Source organism: Phytophthora infestans, genomic scaffold, assembly GCF_000142945.1.
Source record: "Phytophthora infestans T30-4 supercont1.11 genomic scaffold, whole genome shotgun sequence".
Lineage (NCBI taxonomy): Eukaryota > Oomycota > Peronosporomycetes > Peronosporales > Peronosporaceae > Phytophthora > Phytophthora infestans.
In genome coordinates, this window is record NW_003303748.1 from 2,277,652 (window position 1) to 2,283,005 (window position 5,354).

Consider the following 5,354-nt stretch of genomic DNA (forward strand, 5'->3'; position numbering starts at 1 on the left):
ATTGCAGACTCAAGCCACTAGCTTTCCTTTTCACTATTGGTATGGATGAATATTATCAATTCTCCGACCCTACTCAATTGTAGTATTGGTATTAATCACCATTCATCCGTTTTATCAGCCAATCGTACGGTCTTGAAAAAATGACTTAGCCAAACAAAATCGTAAGGGTTAGGTTGGGACTCGTTGGAATTGGCTCCGACATATCGGGTCGGAGAGAGCGTCCAGTTATTGATATCATTTTACACACTGTAAATCATTCACATGTTTATCGAATAACGTGAAAGCTCCGACATCTCCGACTCAGTATGAGCCTCAACGATCTTGCGCCCGCCAACACGAAGCGCGCTCGGGAAAGCGCAGCACGCTCGTTTCTAGCGTTTTTAAAATACGAAGATGTGATGTGGGAATATTTGGAAGCGTCTATAAGCCGCGATACGGTCGCGCTGGTTCTAGAAGGTGTGGTGGACAAATTTGGCAAGTATCTCGCCTTCAGGGAAGGCCGCAAGGGACAGCTTCTAGCTCGACACTCGGTGATGCAGTACTACCGACAGGCAAAGAACTGGTTGCTCGACGACGATTTTCCCAGCATCGTGTCGCAATTAAAAATAATCTGCTCAAGAAAGGCCAAGTTTTGGAGCGCTATTGCATGAAACGTGAGACAGAAACGTTTGTCAACAAGGCCCCAGCATACACGAAGAAAGCTCTTAAGCAGATGACCGAATACTTGTATTCAGCTGCAACTTGCGCCAGCGACTACCAAGATACAGCGCCCTTATGCTTACTCTGGTACCTTTTCGGGCGCACGTCGGACCTGCTTCTCCGCAAAACAAATTTGACGATTGAATCCGGCGATATCTTTTTCGTTCGGCTCATCCGGGTCAAGACTTCCGAGGAGCAAGGCTAATCACTCTTCCCAGACTCCGACTTTACCACGTGTCCGTTGCTTGCCGTTGCCCTTGCGCTAATCACGCACTTATCACCAACAGCGGCGCTTCTCAGCCAGCTTCCAGAACAGCAGGGACATTACCTACCATCTCAGACGCCAGCTGCACCTCTAATTAACTTGATCGACCATCCCCAAGACGCACCAAAGTCTGGTGGACAGCTGAAAATGGTCGACGCCTCGATCGATATCCACAGCTACGTGAATCGCGCTCTCGAGCGAGTCATGGGTACGGCAGGTGTGAGTGATAGCCTGACTTCGCATTCCTTTCGACGTGGAGGAGCGCAGCACGCGAACGGGTCAGGTATGTGCGTCCGATGGATCTTCGATAGAGGCGTGTGGAATATGACGTCGACCAACAAGGCCTTCGCATGCGTCTTCAGCACTCCAGCCGAAGATCACAAAGTTTCCCGAGTACTGAGTGGCCACGACCCTGCGAAACCAGTACCACTACTAACCTTGGACTTCTTCGACGCTATGACGCCAGCGAAGAACCGAGCTGTCACATCTGTGCTGTTTGATGCCTCGACTGGACTGGATGTGAAGGCTTACAACATGAACGTACGCGTCGCTGATACCCCCATGACATACGTGTTGCGCCACTATCCATCCTTGAAAGGCGTGAAGTCGGACGCCATAGCGGTCCGGCGTATCGAGACATGTGCAGTCGCGAAAGGGGCATCCGTGAATAAACTTCTTGCACGGTCATCTCACCTGTCCAGCAACACAAACTCGGATGGGAAACCCAACATGTTAGCCCCTCCAATTCCTTCAACATATATAACGAAGTACCCAGTCTTTCGTCAGCAATCGGCTTTGATGAGCTGTTAATCCACGTCAACCAAAAGCTTGACGCCCTACTGTCTACCATGGCGTCTAAGATCTACAACAAGCGAGAGCGAGCAGAATCAGCAGATTCAGGAGACAACACAATTGAGGGAGCTGTCAGCAATACACAGACAGTAAAGCGAAGATGTATCTCTGCAGCTACGAGCTTCAAAGACGCATGGTATTCCTGGTTCGCGCAAGAACCTCGAATGTGTCGCTCGACAGATGCGGCTACAAAGCACACAAGGGCTACCTTCAAGATGAACGTGACGTTCATGAAGCTACCCCCCGAAGCTTTCAAGCTGAGCGAAAAATCACCAACGTATCGCGAATAAGGTGCTGGCCTTGGGGACACAAGCTAACCGAAAGCTGCTAGATTTCCTTTAAGACCACAAGATCACCGCTCGTTGGAGCCCAAAATATCTTGAAGTCCATGCGCAAGCTCCACTAGAGCGGCATTCTCAGCGATCGTATCCGTAGCTACGACCAGCTTCGCGCTGTGGAACGCATCACGGACTCGCACCTTTGCATACGAATAAAGTCGTAGCTTTAGATTGCATCCAGTAATAGCACGCTACTTGCCTTGTCCAGTCGTTTACTATCGATTTGCTCAGCCTTGAAATTATTTTGCAATGTACATCCCACCTTACAGTTCGACTGCTCATCATGCCGACGATAAAGCCGACCAAGCACCCTGTAAGCTCCTGAAAAGGGTTGAAGACCCTGTGTATCACAGCAGGCAAGGCGTACAAGCTTCGCCTGGATGATGAGACGATTCGCCACCTCCGACTTACCTTGAACACGATCGTCGCATCAGCAAGCCTTCTTCTCAAAGCCATCCAAGTCGCCTACGAAGCCATGAAGCCATGAAGCCATGAAGGAGAGGAAGAGGCGACGGACTGGCCTTGACGATGCTCGCGAATGTCTTGTTGAGCCTCCTCCATCTGAAGATGACAACGATCACGTAGGCGGCGAGAAGAAGCACCACGTACGCAAAGGGATGACGTTGAAGGGCGGGAAGCGGCAGACGTACTACATCGTAGACTGGCAGCCGACGTGGGAGCCGAGGGAGCACATCCACAAGTCGGTTGTTGTTGCCTTCGAAAAGGAGCACCACCCACTTGTTCGCAAGCGCTTCTTCGAGAATGAGGCTGTGGAGGACAACTCACTCAGCGACGCAGAAGGTAACGAAGAGTAAGCTCTAATAATGAGTGTATTACATGCTTTAAAAGCACTGCCTAAACGTATGCATTGGTAGCGCCGAAATGAACACGAAGCTTAACCTCCATGTGGAACAGTAGATGTAACCTCGTTACAGAGTACACAAAATACACATATGAGTGCTGCGTCAAACACAAAGCTTAACCTCCTTTCAGAACAGCAATGTTAACCTCAACGCAAGCAAGCACAAAACACGTAGACAGCAGAGGTGGCCACATATCGCACACACACGAAATATACAAACACGCAGATAATCAATTCAGCGGACCGATGATAAAGTAGTAGCGGTTGGCTAGCGGTTGGGCGACTTGTCCCTTACCAGAAAAAATCTAGAATGAAGCTTTGTTTTTTTGCGGTTCCACAGGCGAACCGTTTAGAGACAACCTTACTGATAAAAGTTTACCGACGTAGCCAGTCGTTGCTAATAGTAATTACTGTAAAAAATGCCGTAAAAAGGAATGATCTGCTTCAATTAGTGGACTCCGAATTCTGGCTTGGTGCAGCGGACGACTGTCAAACATCCACACAGGAGGCATGGACTCAGATACACATTGGGAGGCTTGGGAAGGCTCAGAGACACTCGCCACGTATATCAAGAGTGGACGTGCGCGCGAGGCCAAAATGGCAAAAGCAGTCGCCCACCGTGGGGCTCGAACCCACGACCACAAGATTAAGAGTCTTGCGCTCTACCGACTGAGCTAGACGGGCTTCATACTCGCACACAAACCAAAACCATACAAAATCAAACAAGCCGACGCGCTTGCTACCACCCACTCCCAGGGATCGCACACAGCCCACACAGGCCCCACCACGATCCCTTATTGACAGAAGAAGCTCTGGTCGAGCATCTTGATTCAACGAGTCGTGATCGGCCCAGCTATCCTGTCTCTTCGAGCCAACTCCGTCTTGCTCACACGGCTTCACTCGACACTTACAGCCCAAGACCAGGGCTCAAAGAAAATACCTTAAATTTTATACTTCCAATACCAGAAGTGTTTTATTTACTATTATTGCGGCCAAGCCGCCTAGGGCTAAATGTATCTGTTTAACTATCTAGCATAGTTAAACCTAATCAAATGCATAACGTGTGGCTTTCAGCCAACGTACTGAAAGACCTTGTTAACTCTCCAACTCATGTACTGAGAGTGTGCTAACTCTCCGAATACTTCGTACCCCTGTGTGCTCCACACCATGTAACCCTGTTACATTCTCCTCCACTAAGATGAGAACATTCCGTTCTCGAAACTTTTATCAGCGAGGTCACGTCTTGTTAAGACGGAGGAGGTTACTACACCGCACACCCGAGTTGTACAGCTCCGTGAGCTCACAAGCCTACGCATCGTTGATGCTTAATTTCGCGTCGTCGGCCCACAGCCCAATGTTCCAAGCGCAGCGCGCATCTTGCTCTTAAGCGGTCTCGGACCTACGCTCGCGCTCCGCGCCTACTCCAAGAGTTGCAATCCGCTTTAAGCAATGCTCTTGACTCATTCGGGTCGTCGACAACAGCTCAGCGGTTGAACACTCGCTTCACAAGCGATAGGTCGGTGGTTCGAACCCACCAGGGCACAGCCCTCTCGTTCCATGAACTGTTGTCCACGCTTCGACAAGCCTAAGGGCAACGCCCTTTTAGCTCAGTGGTCGAGCGTTGGCTTTGGAAGCCACAGATCGGTAGTTCAAATCCACCCGGGCACAGACCTCTCATACCATGAGTAGTCCGCTCTCGGGCTGACGTACGGGCATCGCCCTTATAGCTCAATGGTGGAGCTCCGGCCTGTCAAGCCAACGGCCAGTGGTTCGATCCCCGTGTCCGGGACATCACTTTCGCTGTTACAGCGCATCCACATTTGGATCATCCTCATCGAGCAAGTTGTTTCAAAACAACTATGCGTCTATCGAGACGCTTGTGCCTGAACCTCGTTCAGCACAACACGAAGCACCCGCTTCTTCCGGAACCATGTCCCTATCACCACGAGGTCTCTCCATCTCCTGCTCCCGCTGCGAAAACCGCTCATACGTACGAACTGGCTGCTGCAATTACTGGTCAGAGCCTGAGCTCAACTACTGACCTGATCGCTCCCCACTCTAGTGGGAGGCGCCCAGCGCCTGGCGACGCTGTCGCACGCCATGGTGGCGCTTTCGGCACATGATGTGCACGATCGTAAGCGTCAACGACGTCAGGCCAATCTTGCCGGAGGATAACCTCAAACTCCCATGAGTTCTGTGAGTGAAAGTAACCCCCTCCACTTCACCAAGTACTGGGTACGACCCTAGCGTCTACGCCACGCCACAAGGCATTCCACGTGAAAGTGGAGCTCACCATGCTCATCGAGTAGAGCAGGAGGAGGGCTTGCCTCATCTGGGC

At 50.8% G+C, this 5,354-nt stretch overlaps 1 pseudogene across 1 annotated transcript; it reads left to right on the forward strand.

Moving 5' to 3' along the window:
* Window positions 1-4,733: 4,733 nt before the first annotated feature.
* PITG_26838 lies at window positions 4,734-4,807 on the forward strand (annotated as a pseudogene). The gene has a single exon. The product of its transcript is annotated as a tRNA-OTHER (tRNA).
* The last annotated feature ends 547 nt before the right edge of the window (window positions 4,808-5,354 follow it).